This window comes from Mus musculus, chromosome 17 (genome assembly GCF_000001635.26).
Source record: "Mus musculus strain C57BL/6J chromosome 17, GRCm38.p6 C57BL/6J".
NCBI classification, from domain to species: Eukaryota; Metazoa; Chordata; class Mammalia; order Rodentia; family Muridae; genus Mus; species Mus musculus.
The window spans coordinates 85,932,960-85,946,194 of record NC_000083.6 but is presented as its reverse complement, the minus strand read 5'-3'; positions in this window follow the sequence as shown (position 1 = coordinate 85,946,194).

Genomic DNA, 13,235 nt, shown 5'->3' with positions numbered 1-13,235 from the left:
TAGCACCAAGTCTGCTCAAAGCGGTCAACACTAAATAGGTTTCTGTGTTCCAAAGACAGTGATTCAGACTTGAGGGTGTGGTAGTGCTGTTGTCCCATTAGACAGCAGTGGAAGCTGAGGCTTAGAGATGTTAAACAGCCCACCCAAGGCCATGGATCTGAACGACAAGATGACTACAAGTCAATTCCCAAGCCAGCTCTTAACCACGGTGTCATAGGGACATCTGACCAAGAAACAAACCATGAAAACTTCAAGAAATGGGACTGGCAAAGTGGTTAAGCAGGTGACTGTCACCAAGCCCAGTGACCTGAATTTAATCACCGGAACTCATGTGGTGGAAGGAGATAACCAATTTTCTGAGCTCACAAAGACGGTGGCATGGATGCCTCCCTTTTCCATATAATAAAGAAATAAAATAAAATCTTTTTTAATTCAGCAAATGCTTCCCAAGTAACTACTGTATGCCTAGACCTGTGCTGAATGCTAGGGCTTTGATGAAACTGTTTTCCGGCGCAGCTCAGTGTCCAGAGTTTTGTGTTTGCTGGTAATTTTTGTGAGTGAAGAAATGAGTTTTATAATTTTTATTTGATTTAGCCCTCAAGTTGTTAACACCTCCAGTGCAGGGTCAGGGGAGAGGCTCATCTATAAATATCAGCTCCCAATGTCGAAACGCCTCTTTCATCTCTAAGGACTTAATTAAGCTGTTGACTGAGGAAGGATCAACACCTCTGTTGGGAACAAAAGACACTTCTGTGGGTGGAAGGGTCTGTCCAGTGAGCGTTCCTGTGACATGCAACCTTTGAAAGGACAGAAATAGGCAACCTGGGTGACACAGGGATAAGTCTGTCACAGAGTGCACGCTCATGCCCATACCCACACCCACACCCACACCCAAGGCACTCACAGCCCAACAGCCTAGGAGGCACCTGACGTCTCTGTATAGAAATCAGAGCAACAGACACATTTACTGACAGTGCCACTTACAGAGGTAAACTGAGTCAGGGTGGGTCCACCTGTGGTCAGAGGACTCTGGCAAAAGAGGACCACAAGCCAGGTGGTCACCTTCCCAGAGGGGAAGCAGAGAGCCTGCCTCTTCTCTGCAGGGCACTGGCTGTGCTGTGGGGCTGTTGGGATGTGGCAACCCTTTATTAGGAGCAGTTGAGAGAAGCTGGCTTCCCTGAAGTCCTGATTGCAAATGCTGGGCTTATTCTATGGGAAACTCAGAAGTGGTTCCTGGAGCCACTGAAGTCCATGAGAGTTTAAGGCAGGTTGTAGAGCCGTGGATTTGAGGGGCAGCAGGAGGCACAAGCACGGAGAAGTGGTTTCCTCAGTGGAGCCTTGTGAGTAAGGGAGGCGTTTAAGTCTGGGGACAGAAAATGAATTAGTGGGGGGACACCAAGAGCCACTGGAGATGGAGCAGCCGCTGCACAATTGGTGTGTCCTCAGAAGGGATATCTCTGGAGCTGTGGCCAAGATGTCCAAGTTTCAAACTCATGAAACTATCATGCAGTTTACCATCAACAGCATATGCCTCTGAGTCAGGAGTCAGGATGCCAGCTTATTCTAAAAGCAAGATGCAGAGGAAGTCCTGTGCAGTTTGAGTCACGGCAGGAAGAAGGGAAGTTTTGGGGGAGGCCAGAGCTCTGACACCCGAGGAAGAGGAGGAAATCAGAATCTGGGGTTGCTGAGAGTGCCAGGGGCCAACAGAACTACCACACACACGCATACTGAACATCTACCTGGCTGCAGGATCTCAGGGAACAGGGGAGGGAGGGCTTTGTGCCAGAGGTGACTTGTGGGTAGGGTTGAAGCAGGTCATGTAGACTTCATTCTGCAAATGCTGAGGAAAGAATGGGAAGGAGCGAGAAGCTGGGATCAGATCTACACACACACACACACACACACACACACACACACACACACACACACACACAGATCCCCCACCTCGAGCCATCCTCAGCACTGGGCACTCCTTAGGAGTCCTCGGTGATCCTAGCTCACTGTTAGAGCTCTGTGGAAGATCCGCATGCCTGCCCGCCCCAGACACTGCACCACAGAAGGGAACGCAGCCACTTTGGATCTAAATGTTAATAAAAATGAAATCCCTGAGCAGTCACCGAAATTAGCGGGGGTATGATTGAAATGCTAAGGCAGGTCTTGCTATTTTTATGAAGCCGTGAATAATATAAGTATCCAATTGATAAAATGTTATTAAAGCTGACAGCCCTTAAGTGATCTAAGTGGTAAATATTGAAATGAGGTCTCTGTAACACTGTGCCTGGGGGGCCTGCTGCGGTAATAAGCATTGAACAATGGTTTCATGGGCTCTGGGGGCCTGCAGAGCTCGGGGGAAGCAAACGCTCTCTTCCTCCTAAATAATTAAACCAGGATTCCAGGGATGGATAGCAGGTCCTTGTAGTGGTTTGTTAACGTCCAAGGGAGCGTCGTCCTTCAGGCAACGCTCTGTAGGGACGGCTTTCCCCCAACTGGGGGCAGCAGGCAGCAGAGGAGGCTGGCTCGCCTTCCACGGACCCCAAGGAGCCTGCGTGGAGTGAGCTGCATATTTTAGTCTTTATTTATAATCTACACAGACTGGTACGCCCTGAGGGCAGTGGACGGTTGATGAGCAGCGGGCTGCCATGTGGGTTTAAGATTTTATTAGCACTGTTTAGGAAAAAAACACCAAGGAGAGCAATTTAGAAATTCCGTATCTTCTTGATCATCAGGTCCTTAAAGACGTGTGGGAAGCACCTTCTTTTGCTCTGCTTGGGTAACAGCAGGCAGAAGAAGGCTCTGTATAGTCACTCATTCTGTTCTTAGCTCAGGACCAGCTATGCTCACCTGGGTCTTCTGGCTGGGCGGTAGGATACTTCTGTGGGTGTTAGAGTTGGTCTGTGAAGGGCTGGGGTGTGAAGATGTGGGTAGAGACCCTGCAACAATGCACGGACAGCAAAGGTGGAGCAATCTCAGGTGTGTCCTGCATGCACGTGTGGATAGGTGCAGCAGGGCCTTCTGACCCTGGGAGCCCCGCTCTGGGTGGTGAGTGCCCAGGGCAACAGGGTTAGGAAAGACTGGGGAAAATCTTTAATTTACCAACATCCATGCTGAGATGCTGGAGCCTTTAAGTGGATTCAAGTGCTCACTTGGGCCAGGGAGCCAGCGTGGAGAGACGAATGAGAGTCGGAAGTCCTTTAGATTCTTGAGTAGAAAGTTAAAACTATGATGATTCGGATGTTCACACGGTGGTTTTCGGAATGCGTTTTAGGAAACTCAGACCCAGGGAAGTTAAGAGGTGCATGTTTGGTCTCCTGCTAGAGCACTGTTTTGGGAAATTGTGAAACTTTAGGAGGTGTGGCCTATCTTTGGGAGGTGTGGCCTATCTTTAGGAGGTGTGGCCTGTCTTTAGGAGGTGTGGCCTGTCTTTAGGAGGTGTGGCCTATCTGGAGGAAGTAGGTCCCAGGCAGGTAGGTCGGAAGTAACAGCAATGTTCCAGGTTCTGAAAAACCAGTACTGCTGACTTTAGGCCGGGGAAAGAAGATTTTTGGTTTTTTTAAATAGTGTTTCCCTTAGTCTTAAGGTTGAGCTTTCTTTCTGAAACTACTACTTAAACCTCCTCCGGGTCGCCTGAAGCTGGGGTGGCAGGGCTTTACTGAAATGGTAAGTGCTTTCCTGACCTTCGACTCTCAACAGCAGACAATAAAGTAACTGATCAGTGTAGTAACGCCTCCCCCACAGGTCTCAGCTCTCTCTACCTCTCTGAAGAGACTTTTATGGTGGTGAACAAACTCCCAAGACTATGGCTTAAGAGGGGAAGGGTGTCCTTCAGTTCAGTTTCAGACGGGTCAGACTGTGGTGGCGCAATGTCACGTACTTGGGCAGAACATCATGAGATCAGGAAGTAGAGACAAGGACACTGCCTGGGACCTACTTCCTCCAGATAGGCCACACCTCCTAAAGATAGGCCACACCTCCTAAAGATAGGCCACACCTCCTAAAGATAGGCCACACCTCCTAAAGATAGGCCACACCTCCTAAAGTTTCACAATCTCCCAAAACAGTGCTCTAGCAGGAGACCAAGCATTCAACACCTGAGCCCATGGGACATTTTTAATTATAGTCATTGATTCACCCTCAGGCTCACTGGTGTCCTGGGAGTGGGCAGAGTAGAATTTTCTCCAGGCAGCACTGGGGAAGGTGAATTCTATAGCAATGGATGTGAACTAACTTGGTTTCCCAACCTGGTGCCAACATAGTCTTTCTATTGTGTGTCACTGGTAGCTGCTACTGTGGACAGACGGCAGCCTGGGGTGTGATGCGGAAACACCGACCTCGCGAAGCAGAATTCTCCCTGGAGAGACGGTGTTCTCTTGTATATATAACCTAGTGCCCTGGGCCTCGCCTTAGAGGCCATTGTTTACCTCTGAGAAGGAAGATTATGGGATATTTTAAAGACATAAATGCAAGGTCTCTTGTGGGTAGGCAGTGGCTTGAGTGTAGGTCAGCAAGCAGAGCGGTTGGCAACTGCCTTTAAACAACGGTGAAAGCTTCCAGCCCAGGTGTCCTCCTCATGTGTCTTGGTGCCTCCTTAGGCCTCTGTAAACAGCCAATCGATTGAGTGTCAGGACTGTTTTCATAGCTGTCCTGCACACTGGGAGTATTAGATGAAGCAGACTTTTTATTTAGTTCCTGACAGGTAATTAAATTCTGCCTCTACATTGGTTTGTGATCCAGCCAAGAAGCCAGGAGTAGAATTCTGAATGGCCCTAGCTATTTTCTGGAATATTACAACTTAATTTTGCTTCTCAAGTTGCAAGTAGAGATTCTGATACTGTGGAAAGTTTGACTCACGCTCAGGGCTCCAGGTTGGAGATTTCATTTTTCCAACCAGAGTTTGTGCTCTTTCTCAAACATGTAAAAACCCCTCGTTCCACATTCTTTCCAGCGTGGCCAACTGTGGGAAAAACTAAAAGTTACAGTTAAGAAAAACACCAACTGGCAAGAAAAGAAATCGGATGCCTTCCCAAGACCTGTTTCTTTAGGAATCGGGATTTATTTTACAACAGAAAGTCGGGGGATCTGTGTTCACTGAAAATGGAACTGAGAGCCCCCAGGAATCTGAGTGTTTCTGTAAAGAGCATGTGGGATTGATTGGGTGTACAGGTGGAGCTCCCAGCGTGGCCTGATCTTACTCCTTATCTAAAAACAAATGAAAGAAGTTCTAAGGCCTATGAGATGATGCAGTGGGCAAAGGCGGCGCCAAGCTTGCCGACCTGGGTTAAATCCCCAGATCCCACGTGGTGGAGGGTGACTGCCTCAAGTCGTCCTCCGACCATATGAAGGCTCCCATGCACCCACAAATACATATTAAAAATTAAAAAAAAATAAAAAGAACCAGAGGTTCTAGCTTCCAGACACAAGGTTCCTTGCATAGTCCTTTCCTGAGCTCTGTTGGAAGCAGATCTAAGACATCTTTATGTCATCCTGTTTTCCCAGTGGCCTGCATCTCCACAGAGATGCCCAGGTTTAGCCTGTCTGCACTCAGTGACTACCTTCAAGCTTATGAGATGTACCTCCTTACTACCAGAAATTTCCTAGCACCTCCTCCCTCAGAATGTAGCTTCTCTGTCCTCCCTCCCTTCCTCCCTCCCTTTTTACTGCCCTTCTTTCCCTTTAATAACACAAAGCATCTCTGAATATGTTTACATTATCCAATCCATCCTTAGGTCTCTTAAACCACGCATACAAATTATTTTTCTTCACATGTTGACTTGTTATTTATCTCCTTATGCCATGTAGCCCTGGTTGGCCTAGAGCTTATTATGTAGACCAGGCTGGCCTCTAACAGAGCCCGGTTTGCCTCTGACCCCCAAGTTCTGGGATTGAGGGTGAGTACCCCACACCTGGCTGCATGCTGCGCTTTGAGGACATGCCTTACATCTGTCTTGTGATTGGCCATTTTTCTCTTTAACTATCTCCATCCTGTGTAGAATTTATTTTATTCAATTTTAAAATTTCATTAATTGTATCCCCCCCAAAGTTTTGGGTTTTCTTCTTTCTATTTTGTCTCATCCTGGTTTATCTTCTGTCCCCCCTATTTTTTAAAAATGTTAATTTCCTTTTTTTCTCTCTTTGCCTAAATGTACTTATTCAAAATTGCTTTCTAGATTTTCTATTGCTCTTATTTCATTTGACATAAATGACTTTCTGGGGGCTAGTTTTCCTCATCCTCTGGAATTTGTGTTTGTAGGCTTATTTTGAACGCAATTTCTCTGCGCACCCACTTACTCCCTCCCTCCTTCCCGCTCCAACCTTGCATTTACCTCCTCTGAGTGATTTCGTAGAGGTCCTGTGGTCCAGGTGTCTCCTGTAAGCCTGGTGTCATGGCATGGGTCTCCTATCCTGATCCTGTGGGAGCTGGGCCTGGGTCCTGGGTTCAAGAATATATTATTTACCTGGCCTCTCCAGGTAAGGCAGAGCCCGAAGCTACACTCTTGAGTGCCATGTCTGCCTCTTTCTTGAGTAGGTAAGCCCCGGACTGAGTCCTAGCATTTTAGACCATGGGTTTGAATGCAGCCTTTGGCTCTGTGGGTCACGTTTAGGGGCTGCTAACCTGAAAGAGCTAATCTGCTGTCTGTTTGCTGGCTTATCTTACTCAGTGGTATTTATCTGGGTTTTGAGCGAGTGGACTCGATCTTTGTAACATTCTCCTATTTTGTCTAAAGTTACTGTCTTTTACAGCACAGAGAGCTCAGATAGAAATAACGGCATGTTGATGGAAAGTTCTGGAGAACAGCTTTAAATCTTTGTGTGAAGAAGACGTAGGAAAAGGAGTTCTCATGTTCCCACCTCTTCTGGGCACAGCGATTGGCCAGGGTTGCTGGAAAATGTCAGCGAGTATTTGCTTTGAAGGACAGGGTAGAAAAGGCATGCGGCTAAAACAGAAGCAGAATTCTGAAAACTTCATTGGTGGAAGCAGCAGGAAAGACCTTCAGATCTCACTCTTTGCTCCTTCTGCTCCATGTTTGCTCACAACATCATGAACAAGGGCTCGTCCACACTCAGAAGGACTCTCCAGGGGAAGGACCCTACACATGAAGGCTCCTACATTTCTGCCATTCTGTTCTTCCCTTAACAGCCTGAAGTCTGTCTCCCCAAGGTCCTGCCAAGGTACTGCACAATTCAGTCATTTTTCCACTTGGCACACATAAATGCTCAACCCTTGCTCTCTGCCATTCTTTCTGAGCCCTGTTATGTTAGTACATCGGAGCTCCCTGAGCACAGCTCATCCCACAACTTCATGGCTCTTCCCCAGAGCAGTATGATTGGTCAGGATGCTTCTCCTGCCTCAAGCTTTCTGGTGGTCTTTCAGAATGGGAGCAAGACCCATGGCAGCTCTCTCTTCTGCCCACTGAGGGAAGAGCTGCTAAAACCAATAGCGGAGATGCTCAGCCTCCCCTCTTTGACACCAGTGTAGCCAGGGAATTCTGGGATTCAGAAGCCCCCTCTCTAGGCAAACCCGGTGTGCAGTGCTAGGCTGAGAGGTGGCCTGGCATTGTGTTGGAATGTATGGAGTGGCACTGCCAGAAGCCTGAAGTTCCATTCAGCCTTGGGGATGAGTGGCACTAGCTTGGGGCACAGGAAACACGCCAAGGAGTCATATGAACTTTGGCCTTGGCTATCCTGGGCTATTCTTAGTCCAGCATTTCACTACATAAAAGAAATACTAAGGGCTGGTGAGATGGCTCAGTGGGTAAGAGCACCCGACTGCTCTTCCGAAGGTCCAGAGTTCAAATCCCAGCAACCACATGGTGGCTCACAACCACCCATAACAAGATCTGACTCCCTCTTCTGGTGTGTCTGAAGATAGCTACAGTGTACTTACTATAATAATAAATAAAAAATCTTTAAAAAAAAAAAAGAAAAAGAAATCCTTAATTCTAAAAAAAAAAAAAAAAAGAAAAAAGAAATACTAAGCTCCAGGTCCATCAACCAACCAGAAAAGTCCTGACAATGGTAGCAACTATTCTACTAACTTACTTTTCAAAGAAATTGTATGTGTGTGGTGAGACTGGGGCATGTGCACACCACAGTGCACATGCAGAGGTCAGAGGACAGCTGTTGAGAATTGGCTCTCTCCTTCCACCATAGTTTCCAGGGATCAAACTCTGGTAGTCAGGATTGCATGGCAAATGTTTTTACCCGATAGGCCATCTTGCCACTCCTTCCCTAGGTCTCTCTGACTCACAGGACTGTAGCTGGAATAATACTGATTTGATCAGTTGATGCACTGCAAATGTGTGTTGAGATGTCACATGAGCCCCATTAACATCTACAGCTATTACACAAACTACTAAAAACAAAACCAGACCCAAGCCATCCTGCCATTGTGGCTTAGGTGGCAGTAGACACCCAGGCCACCCCTACCTTCATGGAGAGTGTGGCAGGACATCACCATATGTGATGGAGAGATGGGAAAGAGAGAAAATTGAGCACTGTGTGCTATGGATACTGGTGGAACTGGAGATGTGACTGGGCACAACAGCAGTGAGGACCAGGCTGGTGCAGATGGCTTGCACTGCCACCTAAGGCCATGGTGGTGTCCAGATCCATGCTGCCCCCAAGGCATGTCTGGGTCTAAGATACTACTACGACTGAGTCTCTATTGATGTCTGTGGCCCAGGTTACCACAAAAGACCCTGCAGATGACTGAGGACTACTCTCCTCCATGTAGCCGTGTTGATCTCTGTGAGCCATGCTACTGCTAGTGGGCGGAAGGCATACTGGTGTGAGTGGCCTGGGCTGCCACCTGAGACCATGGTGACGTCTGTGGTCTGGGCTGCTCCAAGGGCCTTGTCTGAGTCTGTGGGCCTCCTGCAGCCAGAGGCCATGTTCATGATCTGTGCTGTCACCAGAAACCATGTGGAAGGAAGCCCATGTTCCATGCTCCTGCCAGCTGTGAAGAGCAAGCTAGCTCCTTTTGCAGTGATAGCGATGGCTGCAGATGCAGAGTTGGAGAGGAACATGGAAGGCTTCTGTGACAACCCCTGCCTCCCCCAATCCCTGTTTAACAGCAATGATAGGAATGCTCACCTTAGTTCCCTACAACTGATGGCGCCCGGCAGGGGACATGGGAGGGGAAGGACTCTGTTTAAGAGGAGACCACTGAGGGTTTGACCATGCTGTGGTGATATACAGATAGCAGAAGGGGCTTTCTTATTTATTTTTTGGGGAGGGCACAAGGGTTGGGGGCAAACATGGAAGGATGGGGAAATGAGCGTGGATCAGGGTGCATGATATGAAATTCCTCAAGAATCAATAAAAATATTATGTTGAAAAAAATGTTTCCTACAGTTGGAAAGCAGTTTAAATCCCAGTTTATCCACCACATACTTACGATGTCTACAATTTCTCTGATTCTTTTTCCTTTCTGAGTCTGAGTCTTAATTCCTTTTGTGTAAAATGGATCTAATCCTGTTTGTGCATATGTGTGTGTGTGTGTGTGTGTGTGTGTGTGTGTGTATGCGCGCGCACGTGCGCGCGAGAGTGTGTGCCTAACTTTTTCAAGTCTGCTCCAAAGGACAGATTCGTTCACGTTTGAAAAGTGCTTAATATACTGTCAAACACACCAATAATAAACATTTATCCAATATTCTCTTCGTTTTTTCCTCTTCACTTTTCTTTCTTTTTCTTCCCAGGAATGGCAGGGTTTATTTCTCAGCATTTTTGAATCAAACACAGTAACTCAGAACTCACAAACAGGGGACAGTAATTGTTATCATCACGATTAGGAGACACACATGAAATGGGTTTGGCTGATCTTAGCTGGGCTACCTTTCTGGCCCAGTGGAGCCAATGCCTCATGCCTGCCCACCTTCTCCAGAGGCCAGTAAGGGGGCAGAAAGAGCAGAGGTGGCTGGGATAGTCTCAAGTGGACAGTGCTGGACATGAGGTCTTTGGTCATGCATTTGTTCAGAGTTTACCTATTAGGGACTTTCTGAAATGTGTGAAGCAATGTTCTGTGGGCCTGGGGAAATAATCCATCCCAGAAGTCAGCTCATATATGGGTGTTTAAGGCATGCATATAAGTTTGTTCTCCACCAAACCGTGATCTAGAGAAAAGATATTTGACACACACACACCCAAACTCTTGTCTCTCTTACTCTCTTCATAGGTCACTGCTTAGCCAAGGCTGCTCTCAAAATCATCATAATCACCATGTCCCTTGAGCTTCTATGTGTGGGACCACAGGTGTGTGGTGGCGCCTTTACAGCTGGGGTTTTAGAAGGAAAGAAGGACAATGGATGCAGGCAGACGGGAGAGCCGTTTTACAAGGCCTTAAATTCTGCATGCATAGAGAGCTTCTCACAGAGTGGCAGTGGGCACCTCTCAGGGCCCGTAAAACCCTCAAGCCAACCCTGAGTGTATCAGGAGGCTTAAGAGGATGGCTGGAGACTTGAGGGCCAGCAGAGAAAGGACCAAGGAGACATGCCAGGCAGGCTCCTGAAGTGGGAGCCGTCCTCATAGGGGTGCCAGGCTGTGAGTCTTTATAGGCAAAAGTGACTGGTGCCGCCTTGTTTCCAGAGCTGGAGGTGCCGGGCCTGCCGAGCACGTTTGCAGCTTTGCAAGCGAATGTATGCGCTTTATAAATGGAGCAGACGACTTCTGTTTCTGATTGATGGGCCATCAGTTGCACAGTTGTTAGGCAGTGATTGACTTTCCAGCCCAGCTGCTCCAGCTGTGCCACAGATGCCCCTCGTCTGAAGTTGGAGGGCTGGTGTTGTAGGCCGTGGAGAAGATCCTAATTGGAGTGATCCCTGAGAAATCAGCCATTGTGATGGCTAACGGCCATTAATTTGGGGCTTTCCTTGGGGTGCTAAAGTACAAGCTCTCCCTTGGTAATTGCCATCCCCAACTGGATTGGTGCCATTCTGAACTCACAGTGATGCAGATGGGGCCAGGCTGAGTCTTAACTCCTGCATGCTTTGCTGAGCCAAAACTCAATTTGCAAAAAATACCTTTTTTTAAAAATTTTTTTTCAAAATTAACACACGCTATTTTTAAGGTCTTAATATACACAGAAAGGTGAAGGATGAAATCAGCCTCGTTCTCACAATGCTAGGGTAAGCACCGCTTAATGGTTTACTGAGTTTTTCGTTGGTTGTTTTATTCTATGTATGACTTAAATGTTTTCAAAGTTGGAAATTATACTTCAAACAATCATATGTTTCATCTTTATAACTGGGAATGTAATCTATACCTTAAATAAGAATAAAAATGGTAACAAAGCAAATGATAAAGCCTTGTTTGTATTCTGGGACAGAACTGCTTAAGGACAGCCGGGTGCGCAGAAGTCCATGGAAGACAATGGAGATCTGGCACATGGAATATTATCACTGGCATTATAGTATGCCAAGTATCTCATATATACAACTGTATAGATATCTGCCCACCTGTTTCATAGGTAATGTAGTCACAATGCATGAGAGCATTAGGGACAATCATGTATGCAGTCACACTGTGTGAGAGCACTGGGGACAATCATGTATGCAGTCACACTATGTGAGAGCACTGGGGACAATCATGTATGCAGTCACACTATGTGAGAGCACTGGGGACAATCATGTATGCAGTCACACTATGTGAGAGCACTGGGGACAGTCATGAATGCAGTCACGCTATGTGAGAGCACTGGGGACAGTCATGTATGCAGTCACACTATGTGAGAGCACTGGGGACAATCATGTACGCAGTCACACTGTGTGAGAGCACTGGGGACAATCATGTATGCAGTCACACTATGTGAGAGCACTGGGGACAATCATGTATGCAGTCACACTATGTGAGAGCACTGAGGACAACCATGTGATAAAGTACTATTGTTACTTAACTTGGAAAACACCCTAAGCTTGTTAGCTGCACACATCTGTACAGTCTGGTTAATGAGGGACTCCTCAGTCATTAGAGCAGACCCCAGGGCTGCACATGCTCCTCCCTTCACTGGGTTTGCACACCTTTCTGCCTGCAAGTAGGCTTGAGCCAGTAGCTCTATGGATTCTTCTTCCAGCTCTGACTCCTGCCATTCGATGCCTTTGAATGGGTTAGCAATGAATGGGTCTCTTCTAAACACTCTGTCAGAGAACATCGAGGTGTGTCTCCCGGTCCTTCCCATGTTGTCCATACAGTGGCTTTGGGGAGATTTCCTCATAGGCTTAGAACCAGAACAAACCACTTCAAAGCTCCAAGGCTTTCTCGAGACATGGAGAGACTGTTGCGGACCTACAAAGGTAGACACTTCCTGTCAGGGAGACTGTCCTGGGTGGTATGAAATTCAAACAACCCTTCCAATCTGCAGACAGGAGTGCAGAGGTGAGGTGGTCTCTAGCTGCTGACTCTGCCCAAGTTTCCTGTGGCCGGGAAACCCAAGCAACATCCAAACCAGTCCTAGTTCACACGTGTGGTGTCTATACCTGCGGGTGACCTAGCCGTAGTGCCAGGATCTGAAGCCACGTATCACTTTTAGGACATTTTAAGTTCTTAGGATTCTCACCCAGGGAGGGGGAAAACAAACAAACAAACAAACAACAAACAAACCCACGCACCCAGGAGGGTCAAGCAGGGTGCATAGCAAGTGATGCCCGCCTTGAATCTCAGAGGCAGAGTAGGTAAATCTTGGTGAGATCAATGTCTGCCTGGTGAGTTCCAGAACAGCCAGAGCGACATAGCGGGACAAAACAAAAACAAACTAACAACAACAACAACAAAAAAATCGCACAGAAGCTCACAGAATCGCCCCAGCTTTGATTCCTATGTAAGTGTGAGGGATGCTGTGCAGGCCATGGTATGTGGCTGGGGAGTGGGGCAGCCCATGCACACTGCTGCCAACCGTGCCCGTCTTGTTAACTGGTGAGAGGAAACCATTTTCTCTAAGTTAGAGCCAGCAAACACCTTCCTGAGAAGTGAGACCTCAAACTTTGAACTCAAGCCCGTGTAAATGGCAGGTCTTACCTGCCCAAGTCCTGAGTGTGCTCAGGTGAGGAGAAAGGTCAAGTGTCAGAGAGGACGAAAAGTACTCAATGGTCAGCCTCTTAGGCCCAAGCTTGCAGCTGCTAGGGCGCAGGCACAGTTGAAGGATTCGTGGGCCCTGATGCTCCAGGCTCCGCGCAGGCGCAGGTGAGGCCGCCCGCTCCTGCTCAGCTAACAAAGGCGGTGTGCCCAGGCGGCCTCCAGGAGGCCGG